This window comes from Cetorhinus maximus, chromosome 10 (genome assembly GCF_964194155.1).
Source record: "Cetorhinus maximus chromosome 10, sCetMax3.hap1.1, whole genome shotgun sequence".
Classification (NCBI taxonomy): Eukaryota; Metazoa; Chordata; class Chondrichthyes; order Lamniformes; family Cetorhinidae; genus Cetorhinus; species Cetorhinus maximus.
In genome coordinates, this window is record NC_135888.1 from 69994706 (window position 1) to 70014090 (window position 19385).

Consider the following 19385-nt stretch of genomic DNA (forward strand, 5'->3'; position numbering starts at 1 on the left):
CTTTCCAAGCTCCTGGGTAATTCAAAAAAGATGCAAGGTTTGAACGTGTTCCTTCTGTTTTCAGAGAACGGGTCCCTGTACATGAATGAATGTCACTTTTAGCAAGCATAAATGAGCCATGTTACGAGCTCGACTGATTATCTTAAATTGGTTGTTCATGTATCTATTACACTCAGGATTGTTCAAGTGCTGCCCAAATGTGGAATCACATCTAACAGTAGATGTTTTGTTTTGGGTATGTAAGTGTGGGCTGTACTCTGCCTATTATCAACAATTGAAGGAAAATGCTATTTGATTTGATCAGCCAATTGTTGGGTTTACAGGCTATGTAGCTGGCATTGCACCAGCACTGAAATTCATATACGAATGTGTGGTAGGCAGAACATCTTTTTGGACTGACAGCACCGTTCAGTGGAAAACACCACTCGCATAGCTACATGCATTGAACAATCAGTCAACTTGGCAACCAGTTGGCACCCTTTTCTCCTGTAGTATAAGTTATCATTTGAAGTTTGGCATTCTTGTTTGTCCTGATGAGTGCAAGGTGAAAAACTTGAGCAACATGTCTCTTTTTCAGCGATATTCAAGATCCGTACTAACTGCCAACTGAATGAAGGAAATGTAGAAGTTCCTTTTGAGGTCAAAGGAAATAGTGAGGCAAACACTAATAAATGGTCAAAAGTGGAAACCTTCAAAGGCATCATGTGGTACTATTTCACTTGCAAGAGAGGTAAAAACTGAGGTCTTGGTTTTATTGTCCATTTATGGGCATGATGAAAATAAATAGAAATAGAAATTCCTGTGGCTGCATCAACATTTTCTGCTAAAATTACTGCACATGTAAAATACCTTGTAGATAATACAGGTGAATGCACATCGCAGATATTTATTCAATAAACGTCTACCACCATTACTGAAACTTTGGAGTCTTTCTCTTTTGTCAAAGTAGACACAGCAACTCTTAACGTGGCTTCTAGGTCTTCTTCCAACAGTTGCAAGCAGTACTTTTGATTCGCAAAGTCTCAGGCAGTTACATTCTGTGCAAGTCAATGTTCTCGGCAATATGTGCAGGCACTGCACTGCCACTATTCATCCAAAACATGGTTGGATTCTGCTTATTCTTTGTTATGATGTGCCCTGTGAGATCTGCTCCTTATTGGCTTGGCTTGCTTTTGGCTGCTAGCAGGGCAGTCATGTTGATGGTGTTTGGATGATGCTAATGTTTGGCTTTTCATCCACGTTACATGACATTTTATCAGATAACCAAAAAGCGGTAAGTGAAGTAAACCATGCACAATTAAAACATATTGGCACACCCTGCCATTTACCTTGCTATTTTACCACCCCACACAGATTAAAATACACACATATGCTGTGCAAGTGGGTATTTAGATCACATGCACAATCATTTTATTTGCTGATCAAAAATAATTATCCACCTATAGATTCATAATTAACAGTGTGGCAAGTGGCACATATTCGGTAACAGTGATTTGGCTGTTTACATTGCAAGAGAACTGCAAGCTGAATATTAAGGGAGTAGATTAATGGAGAGTGAAATCAACAAAAGAATGAAGGAGGTTACACTTGGGAAGGATAAGCAAAAACTCTGAGGGGAAATGAAGTCATGAGATCAGCCATTAGCCACAGATTGAAATAGATTATATAGATTTACTCGGATCCTGCCAAAGGTTTTGGAGGTGAAAATTAGTGTTCAAAAACGTTCGTGATGCATAACATGGTTAATAAGATCACTGAATGTTTTAAGTAATAACATTTAAGGTGATGGATAATTTGAGAATTATGGTAACAACTTTCATAAAATTATTTAAAGGTGCTAGCAGAGTCATTTAATGGTCAGGAGGGATCATCTTCCCGTGATTGGCTGAACTGAAGAAAATTTCCAAGGATAAAGGAAATGGACCGGAATTGAGAGATTAAAAGGGTGGTAAAACTTTAGGTGCAAATCTCTTAATGGAGAGTAGTATTTGAACCAGGGATTGAGGGACTTTGGACTTGAAACAGTAAAACTGATCTGGGTCATGATGGTTGGACACAATAGGTAAGAAAAACTGGGAAGGATGCACCGTTTGTGGCTCACTAAGGAAAGTGAGGATGGTATCAAATTGAAAGAAAAAGCATACAATGCTGTGAAGATTAGTGGTAGGTCAGGAGAGTCTCAATTTTAGAAACCAGCAAAAGTTAACTTAAAAATATAATAGAGAGAAATTGGAATGAGAGTAAACTGGCAAGAAATAAAAACAGTAAGAGCTTCTACAAGACAGTAGCTAATGTAAATGTTCATCCCTTAGAGGATGAGACTGGGGAATTAATAATGGGAAGTGAAGAAATGGCACAGAAATGAACAAGTATTTTGTATCTGTCTTCACAGAAGATGACAAAAACATCAAGATTCGTAAAATATCAAGGATCTAAAGGGGAGGGAGTAACTATCAATAGAGAAAAAGTACTATGTAAATAATAGGATTAAGGGCTGACAAAACAAAAACAGAATTACCTGGAAAAACTCAGCAGGTCTGGCAGCATCGGTGGAGAAGAAATCAGTTAACGTTTCGAGTCTTCATCTTCTGCCGAAGGGTCATGAAGACGCGAAACGTTAACTGATTTCTTCTCCATCAATGCTGCCAGACCTGCTGAGTTTTTCCAGGTAATTCTGCTTTTGTTCTGGATTTCCAGCATCCGCAGTAGCTTTTAGCTTTTTGTTTTTATCTAAGGGCTGACAAGTCTGGCTGTGATGGTGTGCATCCTAGGTCTTCAAAGTGGCTGCAGAGATAGTGGATGCATTGGTTGTAATCTCCAGAATTCCCTAGATTCTGAAAAGGTTCCAGCAGACTGAAAAAATGCAAATGTAATATCTCTATTTAAGAAAGGAGAGAGACAAAAAGCTGGAAGCCACAGGTCCAGCCTAGTATGTCATTGGGAAAATTCTGGGATCCATTATTAAGTAAATAGCAGGACATTTAGAAAATCATGATGCAATCAAGCAAAGTCAACAAGGCTTTATGAAAGGGAAATCATGTTTGACAGTTTTTTGAACGTATAACAGTGCGTAAAGGGGAACCAGTGAATGTAGTGTATTTAGATTTGCAGAAGGCTTTCAATAAGGTACCACATAAAAGATAGGAAAGAGCTCATGGTGTTGGGAGTAATGTATTAGCATGAATAGAGGATTGCTAACTGACAGGAATCAGTCAGATAAATGTCGTTTTCAAGTTGGCAAACTGGCTAGTGAGGTGCCACGGATCAATGCTGGGGCCTCTGCTATTTGTAATCTAAATTAATGACTTGGATGAAGAGACCAAATTTGCTGACGTACAAAGTTAGATAAAGCAAGTTGTGAGGACACAAAGCATCTGCAAAGGGATATAGATAGGTTAAGTGGGCAAAGATTTGGCAGATGGAGTATAATTTGGGAAAATGTGAGGTCATCCACTTTGGCAGGGAGAACAGAAAAGCAGAATATAATTTAAATGAGGAGAGATTGCAGAATGCTGTGATACGGAGCAATCTGCATGTCCTTGTACATAAATCACAAAATTAGCATGCATGTACAGGAAGTAATTAGGAAGGCAAATGGACTACTGGCCTTTATTGGAAGGGGAATGGAATATAAAAGTAGGGAAGTCTTGTTACAACTGTACAGAGCATTGAGGAGACTACACCTAGAATGCTGTACAGTTTCGGTCTCCTTCCTGAAGGAGGGATATACTTGCATTGGAAGCAGTTAAGAGAAGGTTCACTAGGTTCATTCTTGGGATGAAATGCTTTTCTAATGAGGGAAGGTTTGGCCTATACACATTGGAGTTTAGAAGAATGAGAGCTGATCTTATTAAAACAAGTTTCTGAGAGGGCTTGTAAGGGTTGATGCTAGAGGATGTATTCCCTTTGTTAGGGAATCTAGAACTTGGGGGTGCATTTTCAAAATAAGGGGTCCCTGAATTATGATAGAAATGAGGAGGAATTTCTTCTCCCAGGATGGTTAATCTTTAGAGTTTTGTACCCCAGAGAATAGTGGAAACTGGGCCATTAAATGTATTCAAAGCTGAGTTAGGCTGATTCTTGATCTACAAGCGAGTCAAAGGTTATGGGGGTGAGTGGTGGGCAGAAAAGTGGAGTAAAGGCAACAATCAGATCAGCTATTATCTTATTGAATGGTGGAGCAGGCTCGAGGGGCCAAATGGCCTACACCTGTTTTTCGTTTTTATCCAAGTTTATTGAGGTTGGAGTTGAAGGAGAGAAGTTAGCTCTATGAGACCTAGCAAATATGCAAGAGGAATGAGAAGGAATTCACAGAGGTTAGAGGAGTTAGCTTTGACAAGAGATTATAAGTGTCTTGAAGGGACATGAAGATGGCAAGTACACATCATGCACTTGTCTACATTTACTGCTGTATGCAATACTTGTTTTTTTAATTCATTCATGATATGGGTGTTGCTGGCTAGGCCAGCATTTATTAGCCATCCCTAATTGCCCTTGAGAAGGTGGTGGTGCGCTTTCGCCTTGAACTGTTGCAGTCCATGTGGTGAGGCACATCCACAGTGCAGTTAGGAAAGGAGTTCCAGAATTTTGACTCAGCGATAGTGAAGGAATGGCCATATTTCCAAGTCAGGGTGGTGAGTAGCTTGGAGGGGAACTTCCAGGTATAGTGTTCCCATGTGTCTAATGCCCTTGTCCTTCTAGATGGTAGTGGCTGTGGGTTTGGAAGGTGCTGTCTAAGGAGGCTTGGTGAGTTCCTGCAGTACATCGTGTAGATGGTACACACTGCCACTATGCGTCAGTGGTGGAGGGAGTGAATGTTTGCGGATGGGGTGCTAATTAAGCAGGCTTCTTTGTCCTGGATGGTGTCCAGCTTCTTAAGTGTTGTTGGAGCTGCACTCATCCAGTCAAGTGGAGAGTATTCCATTACACTCCTGATTTGTGCCTTGAAATGGTGTACAGGCTTTGGGACAGGCACAGGATTCCTAGCCTTTGACCTGCTCTTGTAGCCATGGTATTTATATGGCTGATCCAGTTCAGTTCCTGGTCAACGGTTTCCCCCAGGATGTTGATAGTGGGGGATTCAACGATGGTAATGCCATTGAATGTCATGGGGTGATGATTAGATTCTCTCTTGTTGGAGATGGTCATTGCCTGGTACTTGTGTGGCACAAATGTTACTTGCCAAAGCCTGGATATTGTCCAGGTCTTGCTGCATTTGGACATGGACTGCTTCAGAATGAGTTGTCGCAAATGGTGCTGAACATTGTGCAATCATCAGCGAACATCCCCACTTCTGACCTTACGATAGAAGGAAGTTCATTGATGAAGCAGCTGAAGATGATTGAGCCTAGGACACTACCCTGAGGATGTCCTGGAACTGAGATGATTGACCTCCAACAACCACAACCATCTTCCTTTGTGCTAGGTATGACTCTAACTAGCAGAGTTTTCCTCCCGATTCCCCATGACTCCAGTTTTGCTAGGGCTTCTTGACGCTCCTTGACGCCACACTCAGTCAAATGCTGCCTTGATATCAAGGGCAGTCACTCTCACCTCACCTTTGGAGTTCAGCTCTTTGGTCCATGTTTGAACCAAGGCTGTAATAATGTCAGGAGCTGAGTGGCCCCGGCGGAACCCAAACTGAGTGACAATTGAGCAGTTTATTGCTAAGCAAGTGCTGCTTGATAGCATTGTTGATGACCCCTTCCATTACTTTACTGGTGATTGAGAGTAGACTGATGGGGCGGTAATTGACCTGGTTGGATTTGTCCTGCTTTTTCTGTACAGGATATATCTGAGTAATTTTCCACATTGCCAGGTAGATGCCAGCATTGTAGCTGTACTGGGACAGCTTGGCTAGGGGCGCAGCAGGTTTTGGAGCAGAAGTCTTCAGTACTATTGCTAGAATATTGTCACGGCCCATGGCCTTTGCCGCATCCAGTGCTTTCAGCTGTTTCTTGATATCATGTGGAGTGAATCCAAGTGGCTGATGTTGTGACACAGCAGCTGGTAAAGGCTGAGTTGTTTAAATCTGAGGGAAACTTGAACAACTGTCAAAACCTATATTTTCAATTGGTATGTTTGAGATGCACTCCGAGTTCAGGAATAAGATCACTGAGCCCCGTTGTTTTTTTATATATAAAACTAAATTAAACATTTATTAATTTAACAAATTAAACATGTACACATCTACAAATTATTACCATAATAACTTTTGAACAAATCCCCAAATTATCACTCCCAGGTAAATCTTCACCAAGGCAACAATAACCCATGGACTTTAAACAGACACCGGGCAAAGCACATTTGACTGTATGAATTCAAAATGAGGTTCCTTGCAATTTGGTGCCTTTGCAGAAACAGTAGGCAAACTCTTTTCTATTTTTACCTAGCTTCCACTTTGAATGTAAATTTTCCATATATCCTAGGCTGTTAATGTCCCACCTTCTAACAATAACATTTTCATCCCACTAATTTTATTAGTAATATAGACATATTGCTTGACGTCTCCTAACTAGGTGCAAGATTTCACCCATTGTTTTGAATGGTTTATTTAAAAATGCAAATTGCCCCCTTGACACCCATGTTTCTAAATTTGTTTATCTAATTAACATCTCAAAACTACATCAAGGTACCCAGACTAGTTGGCGTTAATCCACTTCAGCCACACTCAGACATACACACAGACTAGAAAACTATTATTGAGAAACTATTAAGAATTTGGAAAACAACCAGTTGCATCACTTGTCTTTCTTTCAGTATCCTGTCTGATGTCTGCTACTGATATGATGTTTTGCCCTACTAATAAGTGTCACTTGAAATTTGTTGCTTTACATACATTGTTAGACTCCTGCTGCCAGTCATAGAATCTGTTAGCTTCTTGCTCATGCTGCCTTTTCCCTTCAATTCTACCTATTACTGCCCTGGTTTGAGAGATCTTTCAACTTTGTCTAAAGGATTTCCCAATTCTTTCCAGTGGAAAAGATAAGTTACGTTTCTGCGTGTAACATTTTTGTGTTTTTGGGTATGCACTGAATGATGACTGACTTGATTTTCAACTGATCTTTTAAATAAAACCTAATTTAAGACAGGTAAGGAGATTTTTTTTCTGAGGGTCATTAGTCTGTGGAATTCTCTTCCCCAGAGAGCAGTGGAGGCTGGGTCATTTCATATGATAAAGGCTGAGTTAGTTAGACTTTTGATCAGCAAAGGAGTCTGGGTTTATGGGAGGCAGACAGGAAATTAGAGTTGAGGTGGAGTGGGCTTGAAGGGTCGAATGGCCTACCTCTCCTAGTTCTTGTTTGTTCCAACTTTATTTAACTGCAGAAAGGATATCAAGCTGATACAGAATTGTATGTTTGCATTTATTATTTGAAAATTATTACCTGTAGCTGTTGTGGATGAGTGAAAATACTAACTAATTGCACTTGAATGGAAAATATATAATTTCTTAAAATTTTCAAATAAACTTTAACCATTATCCAAGAAATACTTTGACACTCTTATCTCTAACATTTTTCAGATTTAAAAAAAACCCATGTAATAAAATTTCTTGTTCAGCCACTTGAAAAATTATTATGTCCACAATCTTATATTGTGCTCAACATAACATTTATATTGTTCCTTCACTCACTGAACAACACTACAAAAGATCTGCTTGTACATCCAATGCAGGGTGGCCAAAGGTCCCCATTTACTGGAAGCAGTCCTGGATGAGGCATTACATGCCTGGGCAAACAATCCCGCTAAGATTCTCTGGTGGTACTTCTCCAGTGCTTTTTAAGGTGCCTGCTGTAGGTTACCCAAGTCTCCAAAGCATGCAGAAGTGCAGGAATCATGTGCGGACTACTACCTTAATTTCCAGTTTGAGATTCTGGGCCTCAAATGCACAAACCTTCAAAGAACTCAAGTACCTGACTCTCCAAGCAGCCTTCTCAGAACCCATTGAACCAGAGTGGAAGCAAGTCAGCCTCAATCCCGAGGGACTGGAAGAAGTTGGAGGCAGGACTGTGTGGTGGGTGTTATGTTTTCTGGTTCCATAAGTTAGAAATAATTACATTTTAGACTCACATTCCATGAAGCTCCAGCATTTTATTTCTTGCTGCTCACCATGTAGCATTGTGACTCAGCCCATGACTGCAGTGCACCAATAAAATATGGCACACATTGTAAATTCTCAAAGATTCCTATTTCTTTACGAATAATATAACAGTATGACAGTGGGGCAGGTTCCGATTGTTAGGAGGAATGGATTCACTGAGGGCTTTAATTTATGCAGAGATCATGCTCTCTGGCCACAGTGTGTGCGCGCTCCATCATGCAAACCCTCCAACCCCATCCCCACCAACCGAATCCTCAGTGTGTAGCTTTCCTAAAGTTAGGCTGGGAGCCAAACTGTCAATAAACTACCTAGTGGTGAGTGAAACCATTGTGGAGCTGGCTCAGAGTGGGCTCTGCAGCTTCGGATGCCATGGATGAGTAGCATGTATGTTCCTGGACTTGGCTTAGAAAAAAATGGTCACCCCAATCTAATGCATACATAGCCGAAATATTACAGATGCTGAAAACCTGAAATAAATTCTGATACATGGTCACTGACCTGAAACATTAACTATTTCTCTCTCCGCAAATGCTGCCTCGCTTGCTTAATATTTCCACATTCTTTTTCTTGTAAAACAAATGATACTTTCATACTTTTCAATGGGATGCATAACAACATTTGTACTGGTATGGCTGTTATGTGGCATGAATAATTTTCTAGCTGTCAGGAGCTGTCAAATGTGTACTTTATGACCGACTGACAGATTGCTCCCCTTAAGCATGGATCTGTGAAAACTAAAGTGCATCAAAACATTTTTAACCCAAATTGATTGATTCACAATCTATATGTTTAAAGTTTTATATATATTCATAAGGGGGAAATTGTTTCTTTTTGTACAGCTTATGCAATATGTAATTAATTTTCAAATACATCAAGCGTTTTACTCTCTCACGCCCATTAACCTAAGAGGGCGATGAACCTTGGAATATTTTGGTGTCGGGTGCGGGATCTGGGGTGGGGGAGGGTGAGAGAAACGTCCAAAAGCCCCCGATTGGCTGGAGGGAAGGCGGCGCCGCCATTGGCTGGTTTGTGACTCCCCCTCCCCCGTCAGAGCAGTCACGCGCTTTCCAGGAACCCGTCAGGAAGATATCAACAAAACAAACGCGCGCCTCGCTGTCACCTCACAGCTTCCCGGAGCCATCGGCCGCAAATCAATCTGACAGCAAGCCCTAGGCCTTCTGGAGGTGGGTGCCGTGAAACTCTGACATTTCAGAAGTTATTTGTCGAAGCAGCGGCAGTGGCAGGTAATTGTTCTTCCTTCAACTGGTGAGCTTGAAAAGTAACCCGAGAGAGAGAGATGGAGGATGAGGGAGAGGGAAGAAACTGGAGCCACCGTGATGTCACATGATTGGCACTCCCCGGCAGCCAATCGAAAACGGCTCCAGGGACGAGTCCTCCGTAAATAGAAGCGGGCGAGCCAATGAGCGCGGTGGGTGGGCGGGACTGGCCGGGCTCTCAAGTTGCTGGGGGCCCCGCCCACGGCGGGTTTGTTTGTGTTGGTCGCCATGTTAGAAACCAGGGCTTAAAAACAATATAATGTGAGTGAGGCCAGGGCCGTCATTGGAAGCCCAGAGGATCCCCGCTAGTAGCTGTTCTGATCAGACACTGGAGTTAGTCAGAGAAAAGGAACGATATCTTGTGGCTGTTTTCGTGGCGTTGGATGGATCAGCGAACCCGCCCACCAACCTTTATGTAAACACATGGCATCATTTTGTCTCTGCAGCTGATGTTTAAAGGGGTTAACAGTGGAGGAAACTCGTTTGATCTGTATTTTAAAGTGTAGCCAAGTAAAACGGCGCCTTTACTATGCTCGTCATTTTCTACCATGGGCAAAGGTCTAATTTATATTTACACGTGGTGTGTGTTTACAAGTTGGTAAGGCATAAGCTAGTTGAAGGTTGCCTGGTAATTGGATGTCAAACGTGTGGCAGTGGCTCTATTAATATTGTCATTCTGCTAACCGTATTTAAAATTTGTGAATAGACACTTACTGAGATTAATCATAATCCACGTAAGAAAGCAATTGAAACGTTTGCTGAAGGCTTTTATTTGGACCACGCCCCTTTTTCTGTAAAGCATTTATTTACTGGAGTCTACCTCCTGTTTTCTGCAGAAATGCTGAAGACATACAATCAGAAATTTGTATGATGTGGTTATTTTTTCGTGCATTTTGAAGAAATTACAGCGCAAATAAAATGTTTTAAAATAAAACTTTCAAAGTGCTGTTTAAAATGTTTTAATCTCATAAGATGCTTTGGGAAATTTAAACATTTAAATTGGTAAGTTGTGTTAATGTATCAGAATGCTACCTTACTGTGATATTGATGAGTAAAATGACACGGATGTGTTTCATTAAGAGGACTCTTGTCTTGCTTCTGTGGTCATTCTGTCTCAGCCTAGATCTTAACAGTTTGATGTAGGATGGTGTCAGAGCTCAGCCAGTAGCATTTTTCAATTAATAACTGTACAAAATGTGTTTCTCAAAAATCTTCTGTGTGTAAGAATTACCAGTGGGCCTGTGTAACTTATTTTCTGTGCCCATACCCAAACTTCGGTTGTTGAAGGTAGACCTTAGCACTCGAGCTACTGTTCTGGCTGTCAGCAGCTAACTCAACAAAGACTAAAAATCGAATCTGGCTTCTTAAAGCTTTGGATGCTTAGCACTGTACTGCACTGGGTGGTGCTTTTATTTTCTAGTATATTAGGGGACTATAATATAGCAAGAATTAAATGTGACAAATTTTATTCAGGTCAAAAATTGAGATTTATAGAGTAATCCTTATTCTCGAAGTATTTATTGTAGTCACACAATTGGGTTCATATACTGTAAATATTTTGTCATATTTTATGAGATCACAACAAATTCAACACTGCACTTTGCTGACTTGTGGATGCTGGCTGTAGCCAACAGCAATGTGTTTATTTGAAATGTCATCATTGTTTTATATTGTTCAAAATTTTGCCTGAAATAAATGTATAAATCAAAATTCCTGCCAAAACTATTCTCTGGAGCTCTTGGTATAAATTTCAGTGGTCGTAAGTGTGCACAAAGTTTCTATGATTCCATCAAGGATTAACCTGTGACAATGTTGCCTAAAAGCCTAACTTTTTTAACCTTAGCCACACCTTTCATTTGGAGGAAGTGCTATGGGTACCCTCATGGGCCCCAGTTATGCCTGTTTTTGTGGGGTAGGTTTTTGTTGCAGTCCTACTCAGGCCCCCTCCCACATCTCTTTCAGTACATCGATTACTATATTGGTGCCGCTTCATGCTCTCGTCTGGACCTGGAAAAATTTTATCGATTTTGCTTCCAATTTCCACCCCTCTCTCACCTTCACATGGTCCATCTCCGACACTTCCCTTCCTTGACCTCTCTGTCTCTATTTCTGGTGATAGACTGTCACCAATATTCATTACAAGCCCACCAACTCCCACAGCTACCTCGACTACAGCTCCTCACACCCTTCTTCCTGTAAGGACTCCATCCCATTCTCTCAGTTCCTTTGCCTCCGTTGCATCTGTTCCGATGATGCCACCTTCCAAAACGGCGCTTCTGACACGTCTCCTGTTTTCCTTAACCGAGATTTCCCCCCGCCCCCCACCACTGTAGTTGACAGGGCCCTCGACCGTGTCTGACCCATCTTGCGCCTCACCCCTCACCCCTTCCTCTACCTCCCAGAACCATGATAGAGTCCCCCTTGTCCTCATTTTTCACCCCACCAGCCTTTGCATTCAAAGGATCATCTTTTGCTGTTTCCGCCAACTCCAGCATGATGCCACCACCAAACACATTCCACCCCCCCCAAGTCCCGGTCCCGGTCAGCATTCTGCAGGGACAGTTCCCTCTGGTGCATCCTAGTCCACTCCTCCAACACCCCAACTCCCCATCCCCTTCACACGGCACCTTCCCATGCAATCACGGAAGGTGCAATACCTGCCTCGTTACCACTTCCCTCCTCACTGTCCAAGGGCCTAAACTCTCCTTTGAGGTGAAGCAGCACTTCACTTGCACCTCCTTCAATTTGGTTTACTGCATTCGCTGCTCCTAATGTGGTCTCCTCTACATTGGGGAGATTAAAAGCATACTGGGTGATCGTTTTGCAAAACACCTTGGCTCAGTCCGCAAGCATGACCCAGACCTTCCTGTCACTTGCCATTTCAACACACCACCCTGCTCTCATGCCCACATGTCCGTCCTTGGCCTGTTGCAATGTTTCAGTGAAGCCCAATGCAAACTGGAGGAACAGCACCGTGTCTGAGTAGGCACTTTACAGCTTTCCGGACTTAACATTGAATTCAACAACTTCAGACCATGCACTCTTTTCCCCCCCTTTTGACTCCTTTTCAAATCCATTATTGATGGATTTATTTTTATATTTAATGATTTTATCCTTTTCCCCAAACTCCCCCCCCAGAGGACTATCTGTCACTTGTGTTTGTGTTTTGCTTTCACAAGTGCTGACCCTTGTTCTGCTATTATCACCTCTTCTTCTGCTATCTTACCTTTATACCACTCTCAGCACCTTCTTTACTCTTCACCTCTACCATTAACACTGTCTTGTGTCCATGACATCTTTGTCAATCTTGCCTTAGCTGTCACCTATCCCTGAACTTCTATGTTGTACCAGCTTCTCCACCCCTTAAACAGTATAAAACCCATCATATTTCTACTTATGACTCTTCTTCAGAGCTAAAGATATGGGCTCGAAACGTTACTTCTGCTTCTCTCTCGACAGATGTTGCCAGACCTGCTGAGTTTTTCCATCATTTTCTGTTTTTATTTCAGATTTCCAGCGTCTGGAGTATTTTGCTTTTATTTTTTAACCTTAATCTGTGATTCAATCAAGAGCACCATTGGTTAATACTTTCTTCTGCTATTAAAAAGCTATAAAGCCAGTATTTTTTGTCAGTGAATTTACAGCATGATGTGATATTACGGTATGCGGAGCAAAAGTTCCCAGGTTCAAATTGATGGTTGGGGCAACAATGCCTCTTTGCCCTCTAACTAGAGTGTGGAAAAATCAAATAGTGCTGATGACTTAAAACATGTGACATCATTGTCTTGGGGTTGGCTGAAGATAGGTACAAGCTCATGTTTGGTACTCCTTCCAAACCCCATGTGATAGATTTTGTTGACACTTGGTCTGAATTTACCTCCACCATCTGAAGTGGGCATATGAGGGACTGCACTCTGCTGCCCTCTTCTTGGGTGGGGGGCTCATTTCAGTAATGTTGTGGGCTCCTGGTGCAATGGAAGTTCATTGCATTTTCAGTCCAGAAGAGCAGGCCATTCAAAGGGAAAAATCTTAAACAGAACGTGTTCTTTTTTAGGCCAGTAGACATGGGTGAAGACTAAAAGTGAGCATTGGATCAGGCAGGAGAGGAGAGGAGAGACACCTGGTATGGAGTTTCTGCCATTGTCCCTGGGACTGCTGCCACCCCTTCATTGCACTGCTTCCTGTACACTTGTTTCCTCCTTCATTTGTGTGTGGCAGAATGATGAAGGGGCAGCCTTCCCAGTAGGGAGGGACATAGGGAATAGTGTAGGAATGCAGTGAGAGGCCTCACTGTTGCATCTTTTCCCTTATCTGTGTTTTCACCAATTTGGAACAATGTAGTCGACGAAAATGCTAGTCTAGACTTGTGCATGATTTTAAACTTTCAGTTTTTTTTCTTTGTATTAGGAAGATTGAAATTATTGTTTTCAGTCCCCATTCCACACTTCATTCCCTAGCTACTGATTCCAGCCCTCTGCCTGGCAACAGCCTGATATTAAGCCAGCCTGTTTGCAACCTTGGTGTCACATTTGATCCCTAGATGAGCTTCTGACCTCATTTGTGCCATTGCTAAAACCACCTATTTCCACTTCTATAACATTGCCTGACTTCGCCCTGTCTCAGCTTAGCTGCTGCTGAAACTCTCATTAATGCCTAAGTGACCTGTAGAGTAGACTATTTTAATGCACTCCTGGTTGTTCTCCCACATACTACCCTCTGTTTACTTGAGATCATCCAAAATTCTGCTGCCCATGTCTTAATTTGCAGCCTGTACCGTTCCTCTGTCACCTTGTGCTCACTAACCTCATTGGCTCCTGGTCAAGCAATGCCTAGATTTTAAAATTCTCATCCTTGTTTTCAAATTCATTCATGGCTCAGCACTCCCTATCTCTGCAAACCTTTCCAGCCCCCAGCCCTCCACGATATGTATCCTTCCCTAATTCTGGTTTCTTGAGCATTCCCAAGTATAATTGCTCCACCATTGGCAGACGTGCCTTCAGTTTCCTCGGCACCAAACTCTGGAGTTCCCTACCTACATCTCTGTGCCTCTCTCCCTCGTGTTCCTCCTTTAAGACACCCTTAAAACCTGTCTCTTTGTTCAAGCTTTTGGTCATCTTGCCTAATATCTCCTTACGTGGCTTTGTCATACTTTATCTAATGCTCCAGTGAAGAGCCTAGAGGCGTTCAATTATGTTAAAGGTGCTATATAAATATAAGTTGTTGTTACTTGGTGCTACTTCCTATATAATTTTGGCCATAATGAGTCAGAAGACAAAGGAAAAAGAAATGTGTGTAGGAGGGTCAAAATACTGAACTAAGCGCAACATACAGCAAATGAGGATCATACGTTTGGGTCTACCATGAAGGGAGATAATACTGCTTTAAATCGCAACAGTAACCATTATGATTAAAATTAACATGAAGATTAACTACAGGTCAGTAACTTATTCTTTAAACATTCAGATATAAAACTTAAAATACATAATTCTGATAGCATTTTTTTTTTCAGGATTTCACTGTTTTAAACATGCAGCACAGTATGCTCTCAGAAATAGAGCTGCACCCAGTTGAGGAGGGGTTGGGAGGCATGGTGGTATCGGTATGTGATCCTGAAAGCACCACTGTTCAGATCAGAGAAAATTGCCCTTAATTCCACTTTCTGGTATTTAGTCAGTTAAAGTAGTTATACATCTCTGCAGAAGTCCTGACGCGCTGATTCTATGGGAATTGCATGGGAAGTTTGAACCTCCGATGGGGAATTCCTTTGCGCTCCCAGGCTCCTCCAAACAAGACTCCAATTTGAGTTAGAGTCGGAGACTTCAGATAGTTCCTGGGTAATTATTCAGATAAGTTCCACAGAAATGTTAGATGGAAAAACCTTTGTCTAACTCCTGGGTAAGTATACAACTGATCCTCAATCAACCCCTGCTACCCCACTGACTGTCCTCCCGATCTGACCTGACTACCTCTCCCAACCCAACTACCTCCCCCAACTCGACTTGCCTAACCTACCCACCTGCCATCCTCCCATCTCACCCGCCTGCCATCCTACCCACCATCTCAACCTGAAACATTAACTGCGTTTCTTTCCATAGATGCTGCCAGACCTGCTGAGCACTTCCAGCATTTTTTGTTCTTAATTTAGATTTCCAACATCCACAGCATTTTGCTTTCTAATACTGCAGATGCTGGAAATCTGAAATAAAAACAGAAATGCAAGAAACTCTTAGAAGAAGGATTATAGAATTAAAATATTAACCCTATCTCCTTCATTCCATAGATACTGCCTAACCTGCTGAGCGTTTTGAGCATTTTCTGTTGTTACCAGATGGGATTGCTCTGATTGAAATTGACACAGTAAATGAAATTTGATATCAAAGACTCTGCCCAGTGTGAGAATGGATGTTATTTTTAAAAATACTTTTTGAGAATATTGTGTTACTCTGTAAAGAAGGCTGGGTATCTGTCTGTGTGATTTAATTGAGCTGGTCAAGAGATTGATAGGAGTCAGGTTATCTGGGAGGTTCGAAACATGAAAAAGATAGCGATGTTAAACTTGAGGTACAAGTAAATAGGTTAGGTCTAACATTTGCATTTTTTTAGATAAATGGAGAGTTTGTTTCAATAGCAAAGGGGAGTCAGAGGTAACAAGAAACATGATTTGCATCTTGGAGGAGATCCATAGGTAAACAAGTAGTGGGGATGTTATATTTTATTGACCCAAAAGCAAAGACAAGATAGAGATATGAAAGATTTTATATTTGGAAGGATTTGAGTTTCAAAGAGGTGTGAGAACAATGGAACCTGGAATGAACAGGGGGAAAATGCTATTTTAGAGTTACTGTTTTGAACTGTTGAGCTGGAGTTAGAGAGATAGCTGGAGCTGTTGAGCCATAGCTGGAGCTCTGGGCTGGGAGAGGATGCAGTTTGAATTAACCATCCAGTCAAGCCGGAAAAGCTTTTGGCTGCAACAAGCAGTTTTATTTTGAAGTGGATTCCACTGCAGAGTGGAAGAGGGTAGATGTCATGTGGTGTGCCTTTATTGAAGCTGCAACAGTTTGCCTTGTGTAATATTACTGGATTTCTTTTATAGTTAGCATCTATAGGGGAGCGTTGCCTGGAGGTCTTTACTTGTGGGTTTGACCAAGTAGAGTGTCTTTTTGGGGAATGTTTTGTTAGACCAACCTTAATTGAATAGTTGTAATCTTGTGTGCTTAAGTTTTCTTTTATTTTTGTTAATAAACTTTTACTTTTAATTTTTTAAATCCCAAAAGTGTTATTGGACCTCTTACTGCTGAGATCAGTACGTCCTCTTCTCGTTTTCAGAATGCAAAAAAAAAGTGTGGCCTGTAAGCCAAGTTTCCCTCTGGGATTTGGTTTGCACAGCAATTAACAACGGCTGTAGTCATAACACCAGGATGACTGAGTTGTATTTCTAAAGCCTTTTAACCATTTTTTGATATGAATGTGCAATTAAATTACATTCTGGAATGAGATGTGATAATATAATAACAATGTATGTTTCGTACGGGATGCAGCAGACCAAAGAAGGACAAACCTTTCTTAGAAGTTTTGACATAATTAGTATAATTATCACAGTAGCCTGATACCTGTTCATCCAATAGCTTGAAATAGTGAGGCTCGATAGCTTGACTGTTTAATATTAAAGTCAGAAATCAACATGGGGCTTATGGTTAGTAGTAATTCGGTTAATCAGTTTTCATAAGTAGACTGGCCGTAGTTGCTACAAGAATTTTCCATTGGGCCCTTCCATCACATGGTTTCGATAGCTGACTTCCTAATTGCTTATTTGAGTTTCTATTTTCACCCACTTCATGGTGTGTGTTTATATTAGGACAAATGAGATTTTTATTTAAAGGAGTGTAAATGCTTTCACACATTTAAAAATTGCTGATCCTGATTCTGAATCAAAAGTTGGTATGAATAAGAGTTTGAAATGACTTATGCAGACTTCATGACTGTCCAAAATTTTGAAGTGATATTTTGAGATTGTTGACTATGTGCTTCACTGTTGTGTCAGGTGCAGACCAATGCAACTTACCCAGTGAATATTCAAATATACGGGGTGTTTTTTCTTGCATATTTTGGGCATTAAAGAGCCTCCGAGCTAGCCAAGATGTGACCTTGAGCTCCATTCCAAGTTTAACATGCATTTCGCGCAGGATGCCATCCTGGTAAAGGAATAGGTAAAGGTAAAGCACACACTAGGAATGGCCACCCCAAGGATTGTTAAGGTACTGATTGGTAATTAGTTGGCTGCTAACACTCACTAAAAGGTCTTGAGCCATTTTGCTGCCTCAGGCTGCAATTAACAATCTCTTAAAGCAGCCAGCTGAATTAGAGTAAAGAAGTCATTGCTGAGGATTTCTAGCACTGCTTAAAGTTAAGCTCACCTTGCTCACCTTTTCACTGTTCACTTGCTGCTGGAGATCAACTGATTACACTATGTTTGCAAAAGACATTTGAGACTATCTGGGACACTGCCAAGACTTTGTCAACACTCCATCAATGTTTTTCCCAGGAATTATCTGAGGACTTCACTGAAAGAGAATGAGTGCTGTGCTACTGTACTATTGCAGACCTTATAGGAGTCACCGTGAAAAAGGGCGTGCTTGATTATTTGAATCTTGCTATAGGCACTCTTGGCCTGGGAGAGATGAGGCCAGCCAGAGCAGCTCAAGCAACTTCTGGAGGGCAATCAACAGGAGGCCCTATCAACCCCAGGTCTTCAGAGAAGTGTCAAGACTAGTACTTGAGGCTGCACTTTACGAAGGTGGTCATCACAGTTCTGTGACCCAGCGAGGGAGAGACTCAGACCTCACACAGTACAGCTAGGACCACAATGAATGATTATCTACATAGCATTCAGTGGGTATGCAACCTTCATTATGCTCCATGTACAGAATCTCACTTAAAATATTTGACAAATAAAACCCCATATCCACTTCCACCACTAGAACCAATGCTTTCAGCAGCTGAAGTACTTTTGAAAATCCTTTTCATTTTCTTAGCTTCCCAAGCTACGCTGTAATAATATTTCCTGTTTTCACTGCAAGAAATATTATGAAACCAGCTGCACTAGAATATCCATCAGGAAGGTTAGCATGTGAAGCATCGTCACAAATGACAAGTTTCATGTTCTTTAGGTCACTTAATTTCTCCAGATTTAATTTTTAAAAATGTTTTATTTGCCTTTAAACCATTCTCTACTTTCATTGTAATACCTAATTCCATTACATCAGAAGTAGAATCTGGTCTAGTCTGAGTGCCCAACCAGCTCCACTGTAGTGACCAAGCAAGTTTTGCCATTGCCCTGTCTTTAGATATTATGCCACATTTCTGTGGTGACCAAGTATGATCAACTGAGATGTGAGTAACACTCCCCAAATAGCATTGTTGATTTAACGGTTATTCCAGACCTACTCTGCTTAATATCTAAACCAATATATTTACAAGTCCCACAAGCCTGACTTCCAATTTAAAATTCTACTCCTTTATTAATAACATTTCTCAAATCCTGCAGTACAACCCTGTAAGAAATTTTCTTCATGCATCATGAAGATCCCTGAAAGTTTTCCTTTGATACCAATAAAACATTGCGGGATCTGCTTTTAGTTGAGCACAATCTATTTTCAGCAACACAGATCTCGATGAAAAATACCACAAGCTGAAAGCATAATTTAGGCCATGGGTGCGTTTGTTTAGTTTCTATAATTTTCCTTCTGCATCTGCTGCCTCTTTCGTTGGTTTCATAAATACTGAAAAGTATCTCCAACAGTTAATTAGTCATATTTTGGAATTATTTCAGATTTATTAATTCTGAGGCACGAACCTTGACAGTTTGGTTGCCATGTCTGATAAGTACTGTCTTACAATTACAACCTATTGCCTTACCAGGGCCTTTCCATTCGCTATGACCCTCTCTTTTACAATCTACCAGTCTCCTGAATTAATTTCTGTCTTAGATGGTCTCCCAATTTTCTCCA

General features: G+C 41.2%; 1 protein-coding gene across 4 annotated transcripts in view; it reads left to right on the forward strand.

Moving 5' to 3' along the window:
* Positions 1–9182: 9182 nt before the first annotated feature.
* Positions 9183–19385, forward strand: part of crebrf (creb3 regulatory factor) — a 73332-nt gene continuing 63129 nt past the window's right edge. For 2 of the 4 annotated variants that reach the window (XR_013577774.1, XM_078550592.1), the window contains exon 1: positions 9183–9351. The gene's annotated coding sequence lies outside the window, so the exon portion shown is untranslated. Of the gene's footprint in view, positions 9352–9614; positions 9794–19385 lie in introns of those variants that run through there. The other 2 variants (XM_078550594.1, XM_078550593.1) reach the window with 2 other exon arrangements.